The sequence below is a fragment of the Medicago sativa genome, chromosome 6, assembly GCF_051527215.1.
Source record: "Medicago sativa cultivar Bolivia chromosome 6, Bolivia_mono, whole genome shotgun sequence".
Taxonomy (NCBI): Eukaryota; Viridiplantae; Streptophyta; class Magnoliopsida; order Fabales; family Fabaceae; genus Medicago; species Medicago sativa.
This window is the reverse complement of record NC_140754.1, coordinates 31,047,611-31,059,536: the sequence shown is the minus strand read 5'-3', so window position 1 is coordinate 31,059,536 and position 11,926 is coordinate 31,047,611. Positions and strand designations below refer to the sequence as shown.

Genomic DNA, 11,926 nt, shown 5'->3' with positions numbered 1-11,926 from the left:
GCTAGGGTCACTCATTCTAACACTCTCCTCTAACACACTCTCATCTATTGGTGCCACATCACTCCTTATTTTTAAAATTTTACTTGGTAACCGGTACTTCATGTGGAAAGAGAAAACACTATTTTTTTTTTTTAATTTAATTTTTTCTACCCTTTTCCCTATCTTCTTCGTTTTCACTGTCAATCCATTGAAGAGAGCCCAAGGATTCTTCATTTTGGCGCTTCTGAGTTTTTCGGTGAAAGATCTTGAGGGTTGTTCTTTTACTTCAAATGTTTATTCATTTATCATAGATATATTAATTTGATTTTTTTCTCCAGAAATAAAGTTGTAACATGGCTGTACTCTCCTCCATGTCTTCATATATGGGTTTCATTTTGTTTTTTCAATTTGGATTCCATTTTTGTTGCATGTTTTTCAAAATCAATCTCTGAATCGTTTTTAAGTTGAGTTCTAAGCAGCAAAGCATCAACTATTTTGTGTTGTTTAATCCCTTTTTTTCAATAACAATCCAATTTCAATTTTTTGTTCTAAACGTATTTGTATAAAAAGTAAAAAAATGTTCTCGAACATGTTTTCAATGGATTATTGTGATTTTTTACAGGTTGGCTTGTTGAAACATAAAACTTCAAGGGACCGTAACATTTCTGAGAGGATGATATAGAGAAGAAGATGAATAGCTAAACTCCAAATCTTAATAAAAATAAATAAAATAATAAAATAAATGGGTTACACACAATAAAGATGAAACCGGTTGCCAGTAAAAAGAATGTAAAAGTTAGATGACGTGGCTAATTTCTATTGGTGTGTGTTAGAGGAGAGTGTTAGAATGAGTGACCCTAGCATTTCTCATATATATATATATATATATATATATATATATATATATATATATATATATATATATATATATATATATATAATCGAGTCAGTTCATGAACCAAACGAGTCGAACTATATATAAGTCAAGTTCAACTCATTTAGTTAACGAACTTAACCTTTAGCTCAAGTTCGGCTCGTTTGGTTCATGAACCAAGTTCAATGAACTAATTACCGAGTCGAGTTCCGAACTTTATTCGAGTTGTCTCGGTTCATTGCCAGCCCTAGTACATGCAGACACTCCGACGCTCAAGTCAGTATAGATCAGAGAGTGAGGGTTTAGATGGAGAGTTTGATTCTACCTTGGGGACTGCGGTGAGTCTCCTATTTATAGAGGTGGAGGGCTGCAGAGCCGTTGCAATGGCACACTTGGATCTGGCGGTTACGAAATCGTGGAAAGTGTAACCGCCATAGAGTTTATTGTGGGAACGTGCAGAGAGACATTGTGGTTAGTTTGAACCGGTCTCGCTCGCTCCGTGCGCACTCCCCTCGCGGAGAAGGGGTGTGTCGCAAGTAATGTTGCCAAACGTGGAGTCTGAGCTTTGGGTTTTATTGGGCCTAAGTAAATGGGCCAAAGATCCTTTTGGCCGGTCCAGAACGGAAAGGTATGACAATTATACAATTCAAATAACTTTGTTATGAATATGATAACAACGAAGCTTTCACATAAATATTAATCAAAATCAACTCATCCATAAAGTTTTACATGATAAACTTAAGTTAACATTGAATAAAGTATGATTATTTGGCTATCTAGAAATCTATGAACATAAATTACTATGGTTTCTAGGGAATTGAGATTGGATGTAATGAAATAATTAAATTGATCATGCGAATACCGATTATCTACATATATAGCAAAAACTATTAGATTGAAGAGAAATACTTACACACAAATGCTCACATGTTAGTTCTCAAATAACAAAAAAAAAGTGCTCACATGTTAGTTCTCAAATAAAAAATCAAGAGCTCTGAAAGTTGACAGGAATTTTAAAAACAAAAGGAAACTAATTTATATCACACTGCAAGAATATATGTTCAAAATTCAATTCATATGGGTTGCAATCAAAGCCCACAAATTAAAATAGTTGAACAGCTCATTAAAGAAATTTGATTTATCTATTTGAATTCGTTTCTTGTTCTTGTATGTTATTTCAAGATGTTCAAGACTTCAAGGATCGATGCAAAACAGATTAACGCATCAAGTTCCGCAAAAACTTACCATTTTCTTAGACTCAATTGGCAATTGTAAAACATTACCATTATCTGATACGTAAATAGTATTACCTTAGAACAAAACATTTATTGTGAGAGATAATATGAATAAAACATCAAACATCAAGATCAAAAACAACAATAAACAACCGTAAGCTAGATAATAATAATAATAACCAACCAGCAAATAATAATAATAAAACACGAGAGGAAGATAGATAGAACCGTAAGAGATATGTTCATAGATTATAATCCAATAAGTTCTTCTTTTGCACAACTCTCAGATTGCTAGAGCTTCGTGCTGATAACGTGTTAAGAAATAAAGTAAAAGCACAAGATCAAAGAAGAAGAGGAAGGAGAAGATGAAAGCGCTTTGTATTATTCTCTTCACAAATGTATCTTTACAATACAATATGAGCCCTATTTATAGTACACAAGATGAGTAAGTGAGTGGTCAAGGCAATTAAGGTCCCCTAACTATTGACTTACTAATGGGAGTTATAGGAAGGTGGAAGACTTAAGGATAGACATCCACTAAGTCATTATTTCATAACAACTTGAAAAACTATAGATTTCAAAAGCACAAGAGTTTTTACTCTTTGTGTTCTGGAAATTATTGTTGTAAGCCCAATGAGAAGCTGTATTCAGTCCAGATTTTATGAAATATATAAAAACTGATATTAGGTACAACTTTGGCTTCTTACAAAGGTTGAATTTTTAAAATAGGTCATGCCGAAATTTTTACAACAACTCATAAAGAAAAATGATTTTTATTTAATTAATTTAAGTTAATTAAAGGAGGTGTTATATTAGTGGTATCAAATAGGATCTGACGTTATGTTTTCACTTTGCTTTTGGTTTGTGTGAACTTTGTGATTTGTGTGATCTTTGTTGATTTTGGAATTAATGTAGTGGCTTAGTTGGAATAGTGGGCCTAAGTCATGTTAATTACATGATAAGATGAAGTTTTTAGGTTCTAGATCTTTTAAATATCTTATTTATATTTGAGTTTAGAAATTTGATATGATTAATAGTTTGCATATGATTTGTTACTAGATATATAAAATGGTGAGTGAGATTAGGGACTAAGTGATGGTAATTTAAATTAAGACATAAACTTTGATGTAAAAAATTGTTGTTGAAGCCATTAAAGGAGGAGACCGATTCAATTGAATAATCTTAACAAAATGGTTTTTAAAAGTTTTACAAAGATTGAAATCGAAAAGTTTTAGTCTTTGAGAGGCCTCTAATGTTTTAAAAATGGTGATTTAATCTTTATGGTTAACAGTATCCTGGAAAATTTCTGGATAAGTAAGTCAGATTATGACTGTAAAAATAGTTTTTAAAACCGTAATTAAAATGGTTTTGTTTTTAAACCAAGATCATATTAAAGGCTTGTAAGTTTAACAAAAGCCTGGTATTTTAAAGCCAATCAGAAGGATTCTTCTTATTGAATTCAAACATAATGTGGTAATTTTTCTATCCTATGCTTTGTAATTTATCTTCTTGTTATTTTGTCGAAGAAAAAAAAAAGAGGAATTCTCTTGTTATCAATGTAATGTTATATGCTCAAATAAAAAATATGATACTTGACCATCATTTCAAATTTAATTGAGTGGATACGTAAGATTGTCCTTTGATACATGATATTGTTCCATAAAATGGTACTTGCCATTAATTGTTAGAATAAATAAAAACAAAACTTTCGACTGATTTCATTTGTGTCGATTATGATTATAAATATTCGAAAGTTTTATGATTGGTTTAGATACAATCAAAGTTATGTATCCATGAATGGTATATGAATATATTACCAGATCATCGTTGAGTGATTTATTTGAAGTTCATTAAAGTTAATATCTATTTTGAGATCAATTCACATGATCAATCCATTTTGGATTTATTCGAAGGATTATCAAATTTGAATTTGGCTTGAATAGATGAAAAAGAATTTCTGATGAAGTGGTCGAAGAAGACCATACAAATACAATGTTCATTTTTGGTATTATATTTCAAAATGTTATTTCTCTCATGTCTTTCGAGAAACAACATTTTGGGGGGCCTCTGTTAATACCAAAAATAAAATATTTGGTCGAAGTCATGATTATATTTCGACAAGTCAGATGAGTTCTTTCAACATGCTGCAAAGTGCAAAATGATACCACAATTTTGACCAAGAACATACAGACTTCGACACACTGCAATTTCGACCAAGTGACTTAATGTGTTGCATGCATACAGTTTTCGACCAAAGACAAAGAGAAATAATTTGAAGTTGCAATTGGAGCGTGTGGCGGGAAACAAGGCTGAAGTGCATTGAAGATTATTTTCTAGTGTCTTAGGAAGTTATAGGAAGTTATTTCTACTTTTAATATAGACCGTAGGATTTAGTGGTAGTTTTCTCTATAAGGTCCATATATATCAGTTTTTAATAATAACAATGGGTTGATTTCTTGATTTCTAAAAACTCTGCAACACCCACGCCATGGGAGCAAATGGGTTCAGGAGTGGACAGATTGACAGATTCCAACCACCCTTTACATTTCCAGAAATTTAATATTACTGTTCTTGCTTTATTTTCTTCTTTCTTTTGCAATTTTCATTTCTTTTCATCTTTCTTTTCTTTCTTATTTTGAATATGCTCAATTGAGCATTTTTTTCTATTATGTTGTCATGAGACAACTTGTTATTAAAAGATGTCGGATACGATTCTAACATCAAAAAGAACGATAATTTTGTTCTTAAAGAATGCATGAAGTGATATCATAAACCGCGAGGCTTGAACGAACCACTTTAAAAAGAATTATCCGGTCCTAAACCATTGATGGATAATGAAGTTTACATTTACCAAAAATCAGTGTAAACAGATATACTATAAGTTAATTGATTTATTTTATTCCCTTGAATGGTTGTCTTGGTTTTGGTGATGATAATACAAATTTAAGCTTAAATCTTATGACTCAATCTGGTGTTTATGACTTGTGTTCTTTTCTTTTGAATGGTTTTTTTAAGAATTTATTTGGATCTCGACTATATGTTGTTTAGGTTTCAATAGACTCGAGGATTAAAGTTATTAGTGAGGTTAATTGTAATTGTAACCAATTATTTCAATTTGGATGAAGAAATTTTTTTTATTCTTACCCTTATTTCAATTTTTAGATGTTATTTTAATTTGATTATGTTTGATTTAGTATTGAGATGTTGATTAGTGGGGAAATGATGGATAATATGATTCTGTTTTACAATTATAATTCATCTAAGGTTTTGATATGATGCATAGTTTTGGCCTAAGGATCTAATTGGTTTGCCATAAGCACCATAACAAAAGCTTAATCTTTGAGAGGGAGAAGTTTTGGAAGATTGGCGAAGAGAGGGAGAGTGAGTAGCGATTTCTAGAGAGAGGGAGGAGATGAAATCAGTTTCCAATGCATCCCACATATCATTAGCGGTCTTTCAATAAGAGACGGAATGATACTTATTCACTCCAAGAGATGAAATGAGAATATTTCGCACCTTCAAAACATATTGGACCTTCTTTTTCATCGTCACTCCAATTGGCTTTTGGCTTTTCTAGTGCGACGCCGTTGGCAACAACTTGCGGTTGAAACCGCCCGTTGACCATGGCTTCCCACACGTCCATGTCCACCGATTGGATGTGAACGTTCATGCATTCTTTCTAATAGTCATAATTTTCTCCGTCGAAAATAGGTGCTCTATTATACGTCCCCTTGGGCTCCTTATTTGTCATATGGATCAACTCTTCCGATAGTTAGCCGTTGAAGAAAAGATCAAGCTCTATGATACCACTTGTTGGTCTATATGGCCAATAAGGTTATAAGCTGGAGGGGGGTGAATAGCGCTTTGAAAAAGTTTTACGGAGTTTTAACAAAAAGTGAGTTGAATTGGTTTGACTATTGGAAACTTGCTTGAACAATCACAACAATAAACAAAAAGATAAAGCTATGTGATAATAAGATTTAACATAGAATTGAGAGCTTCAAAATACAAATCTTATTACAATCAAAACTTAATGATTCTTGAACAAATTGCAAAGCTTAGACATTTTCAAAACCAAACCTAAGATGTTGAAACTAATTGATCAAAATATAATGGTGAAAACCTAACTCAAGGAGTTAGATCAATTTTAATCAAAACAACTTAGATCAATTTATATTTCTACACAACCAATTAATCAATTAACATATACTTTTATAGTTGTTCACCCGTTCATCCTCGCTTTGGGCTACGTTAACTGTTCTTGGTGAAAAAGTCTCCACCAAGGTCATCCAGTAATAGTAATTATGTTGAATACAATGTGATTACAAGAGATCCTTGAAACTACCCTAGTTCTTCACCTCCTATGTAACCACTCCCTCAAACTTCAAATACCCTTTGAATTTGGTGCTTCTTGAATCTTCAAATCATTGATTACCCGTGCAGCCATTCAAACTCTTCACTCAAGTCTTCGATGCTACGTCTGGTAAACGAATCCCCTTTGATTGCAAGAACAGTTAGAAAGACCCCCAAGACCTTTGGAGGTGGAATGAGATTATTCACTTCACTTTGGAGCCTTGATTAAGACCAATCAATCTCCTTGAAAGAACCAACTTACAATCCCTACTAGCACCTCGCGAATCTATGACTCAAAGCACAAAGTGATTCTAAGAAAAAGTGTTTATTCTTGAAGAATTTATGAACAATGAGTTTATGAGACCTAGAGAGAATAATTGAAAATGATTCAATAGTTTTGGTGTTAAGAGAGAGTAAGTATATATAGATAATGTAGACAAGTGTGATTTTTCGTTCAAAAATAGATGTTTGAATCTATTCAGTAAAAGCATGAGTCGATTCAAACAAGGCAAAAGAAGAAGAACATGCTATGAAGGTTGATAGATATCAGGCACAATTTGAATCGATTCACAAGAGCCCATGATGAAGATTGATGCGATTCAAATTTCAATAAATCGATTCAACACAAATCAGAAACTTTGTGTGATACGATCCAACATATTGTGAGATGATTCAAAGGTGTGAATTGATTCAGAGATGAATGAATTGATTCAGTCAAGGTCAGAAACAATGAGTGATACGATTCAAACAGGATTGATCGATTCATATATGCACAAAAATGATTTTGACAATGTTAAAGAGTTAGCCTGAAACTACGGAATCACATGATGCTAGAGACATATACATCTAAGGTGCTTTCACATAATCTAGGAGAAAACTAACCAGAGGCATGATAACTGACAATGAAACATCATCAAGCTACACTAACATCAACTAAGCCACAAATATCATCAAAACAAGCATACAAGCATGATCTTCAAAACTCAATTTGACGGGTTTTACTCATTTTGACTGGATTTGGGCATGGGTTTGTGTTTTCCCCGACTTCAAAACACGGGTACGGGACGTGTAATAGGAATAAAGGTACCCACCCAGAACCCATATCCAAACCCGTCCCGAATGTAGAAAATCAATTTATTGCTCCTTTTATATAAATAGAAACTCAAACCATAAATTATTTCAGTCACACAGTCAGAGTCTCGGTCTCTCAGATGACACTCACTTCTCATAGTTCTCTCTATTCTCCTCAATCGTGTCAGAGTTTCAAACTCTTAGATGACACTCACTTCTCAGAGAGGAGAGGAGATTCGATATCAATCCCCGTTTGATATGGATAGGGTAACGGGTAAGTATATGGGAGAAGAGTATGAGGATGGGGAAGATAAAAGTTGTTCCCACCCCCGCCACATTCTCATGTCTAATTGGCTTGGGACCAAGGAGGGTGCTCCTCCTCAAGGTTTCAGAGTCGATTCTTCACAGTGTCAATTTGGATGAGTCAATTTACCCTTTTAAACAAACAAAAAAGAGTTAAGGAGTTGGATGTTCGTGATTCAAATTATAACAAAAAGAAAAATTAACATAACAATTAAATTACTTTTTTTAATAGCCAATAATATTTAAACAACCAAATCCATTCAAGAAGAGACGGACTGGACAAAGATACAAACAACAACACAACTATCATGACAAAAGTTAAGCACAACAAGCAAAAAAGAACACAAACCAACAAAAAACCAAACTAAAAATCACCCCTAAAACCACAAAGCAAAGGCCAATTAAACTGATAATACACAACCCCTGTAAGATCCGAGTTATTTATCTTATTTAGTTGCTATTTATTTTATTAAACTATTTTGTTATAGTCGAGTCGATGTCGCTAACTATTTGATGAATATTTTATGTTATTTTATTAAAAAATGAGTATAAATATGTATTTTACTATACTAGGTGTGCGAGCAATAAATTGCATAATTAGGATAGGTATTTTTAGTAGAGAAGAAAATGATGATAATTTGGTGACCATGTGAATAATAATAATAGTAGTAATGGTCATATAAAGGTTTTAATAGTGTGATTAGTAAGTCTATTATTATGGAGTATTATGCAGGGATTTTGACTTGGCATCAAGGCACATGCACCAAGTACAACTAGCAGGTTACACCACCTCTTTAGTTCACAGTCACTATAGAAATTCCCATACTCACCCTTATATTTTTAATTCATTAATTTATTAAAGTAATAACAATAACAAGCAGTAATATAGGAACCAAGTGAAACATATGACAATACATCATAGCGGTTGGCGTGAGAGAAAATAGGAAAATCCATTTCAACTCATCTTCTTAGTTACTGGGTTAGTTCCATCTTTTTAGAAAATGAGTTGGTGGGTGAGTAGTTAATGACAAGTTCCCCACTCTCTCAAACACACATAGAAAGAGAGAAAACAAAAGGTATAGAGAGGAACGTAGAGGAAGTTTGAAGGAGAAAGGAAAGAGAACAAGGCATTCACTCTAAGGTACCAAGTGTAGATTTGGTGGAGCAAAGACGGTGATTGAAAAAGAATTGCTATTGCTACGGTAAGGGAAAGGGCGCTCCATTTTTTATTTTATATATGTATTTACTGGTTGATTAAATGATGATGTTTTTACAGGGGCGGATCCAGACTTTAGGTACATGTGGAGCTAAAATTTCAAAGAAACAATAATGCAAACTACATTTAAAAATAAGAAATAATATTGTTGGATACAATTCATTACAATGAAAACCGTCTTATATCCATTTGTCGAAAATGAGCTAAAATGACATTATCGTCTTCTATCCATCTATTGAAAATGAGTTAAAATGACATCATTGCTAATTGTTAAAAGAACATCTATTTCTATATACAAGTTACTAAACGGTCATTTAGCTACTGATCACCCATTTTGTTACATAGGTTACTCTTCACAACTTTCATATCTGAAAAAAACACGTTCAACACAGTTGCTACCGGCAAGAGTAAAGCCAACTTTAGAAGTTTATGAACCATAGGAAATGTGTTGCACTTATTTGTTTCCACAAGATTTGCATAAATAACTAAACGCCCTTTCAACTTAGCAAATTTTGGGTCAGATCGAACATTGTAACATAATTCTTAAGTTGTGTGCGTAACGTCAGTTTCGGCACATCTATAAAATTATTTGGATAAAACTCAGTCATCCTCAATAACTTGTTCACATCAAAAGCTGCAAAAGTTCAGTATTCTCGTGCTGCGTTTTATCTATTATAAAAAAAAAAAAAAAGGAGAAAGCATTTGGAGCTATAGCTCCACATTGCTCCAACATGGATCCGCCCCTGTGTTTTTAACATGTTTATGTATTGTACCATGCTTACATACTATGTGAACTTGATTTTGTACTGCTTGGTTGTGAGTATAACTTGTTGTTTTCATGCCTGAATTGTGGTCTTGCATATTTTGTTAGTCGAAGTTATTGTCGATGCAATCAGTGTCTCTAGCTGGTGGTTAAGACAATGATTAATTTAGTCGGATACTCATTTTGGTTGATCTATTTTGTCGAGTTAACAACCAGGTGTCGCATGCATACAATCATTGTCGTGTGGTTCCCATAATTGGTTGGAACCCGATGTCTTGAGTGCCCATAATTGGTTGGGGCTTATTGTTTCCTTTTGAGTGCTCATAATTGGTTGAGGCTCTTTGGCTTCTTTTGGTGCTCATAATTGGTTGGGACCCGTGGGGTATGTGGTGTCCATAATAATTGGTTGGAGCCACGGTGGAGTGTTCATAATTGGTTGAAGCCCACAAATATCTACGAAGAACTTTTTGTTGCCCTATAAGGGAGGTGATATCCGGATCATTTGTAGTCGCATATAGGTCGGTCTTTAGGGGGGTCATGCATTTTTTGAGTCGACACTGTTGTTTTGTGTGTTGACATGTTGTGTAGTTTATATTATTATTTTTACTATTTGCTTGTCTTGAAATACATGTTAATTATATGTATAACTTGTGTATTTGTTGTTGTTTGGGAGTTGACCCGTTTCCGTATTTGAAAATCAGATAATGATAATGACTTATAGATTGAGGCTCCGAGAGATGTGGACCTTTGGTGCGCCTTGGCGAGATTTTATCACAAGCGTCCAGTTATGACCAGCTAGGGTGTGTCTTTGGGTAGTGAAAGGCCAAGAGCATTGCTCTTAAGAATTTTTTTTTTATTTTGATGTAAAACAACTCTGATTTGCTATTCTGAAAATTCAAGAGAAATTTATTTATTCATTTATTTTGAAGCCATCGAGTTTTCAGTTATTTTCATTATGTTTAAAAAAAAACGTTCATCTTTTTCTTTAAGAATTTCATAAGTTAATGTCTCAAAATTTTGGGTCGTTATAACCCCTACCAAACCCACCTAAGAACCATGGAAATTGCTCTTCTCGTTTTCAAAATTGTTCATACATTTAATTCAACGTAGCATGAGTTAATTAACGTTAGACAAATTTCAACGTGAGTTAATTCACGCAGACACTTTTAAGATGTGAATGAGAAACCCAAAGGGGATAAGAACAATTTCCAGGAATGACTCCACACCCAAAATTATCTAGCTAAACAATCTTTTGAATTCCAACTCCATTCAACCTATTCATACTCTATTGTCCACCGCCATATTGTTGGACAATTAATATACCGACATTTATCATTAAAAAGAATGAAACGCAAAAATATTATCAAAAATTAACTTAAGAAACGATTTATATAATTGTACCTTTTATCTTGCTCTATATTGCCATATCACTTTATATCTTCCACCAAACATTTTCTTCAAATGTCTCTAGAAAATTGCTTTTTTGACAAGGAATACTTCCAATTGACACAAGTAAATGATGCTTTTACCCCCAGCGGTAGTTAACTACCGCTGGTTAAAGCGTCGGCAGTTAACTACTGTTGGCTTCCAGCGGCTGTTAACTGCCGCTGAGTTCTGCGATTAAACAACACCAGAACCCTCATTTCTTCATTTTCCAGAAACACAAACACATCCAACTCTCTTCCAAATTTCTCCAAACTTCAATTGCACGAATTTGGGCCCAATTACTTCAATTAGATTACAAGTAAGTTCTCTTCTTCTTATTTACATGCAATGTAGTTTGTTTAGGGTGTTAGTTTTGATAATTTTGAGCAAAATGTTAGTTTTAGGGAATTTTTTTTTTTTCGACCCTGTTCCCAAAAAAATTTCCAAATCTGACCCCCTTTGACAATTATATACAGAAATGACCCCCTTTCTGGTATTTTTTTTTTATTTTGTCGTTTTCCTCATTACCGCAGTTTCAAATTGCGGTAATGAGCCACCTTTCTGACACACACGGCAGGCTCGGCAGAGGGGAGCAGGTTTTGTCTATTTTTTTTTAAATTTTTTTATTCATTACCGCAGTTTGGAATTGCGGTAATGAATTTTCATTTATTTTTCGTTTTTTATATTTTTTGCACAATATTTTTTTT

At 33.4% G+C, this 11,926-nt stretch overlaps 1 long non-coding RNA gene across 1 annotated transcript; it reads left to right on the top strand.

Moving 5' to 3' along the window:
• Positions 1-8,736: 8,736 nt before the first annotated feature.
• LOC146914503 (uncharacterized) lies at positions 8,737-10,726 on the top strand. Its single transcript, XR_015014235.1, has 2 exons — positions 8,737-9,017; positions 10,496-10,726. It is a non-coding gene; the product is annotated as an uncharacterized LOC146914503 (long non-coding RNA).
• Positions 10,727-11,926: the final 1,200 nt, after the last annotated feature.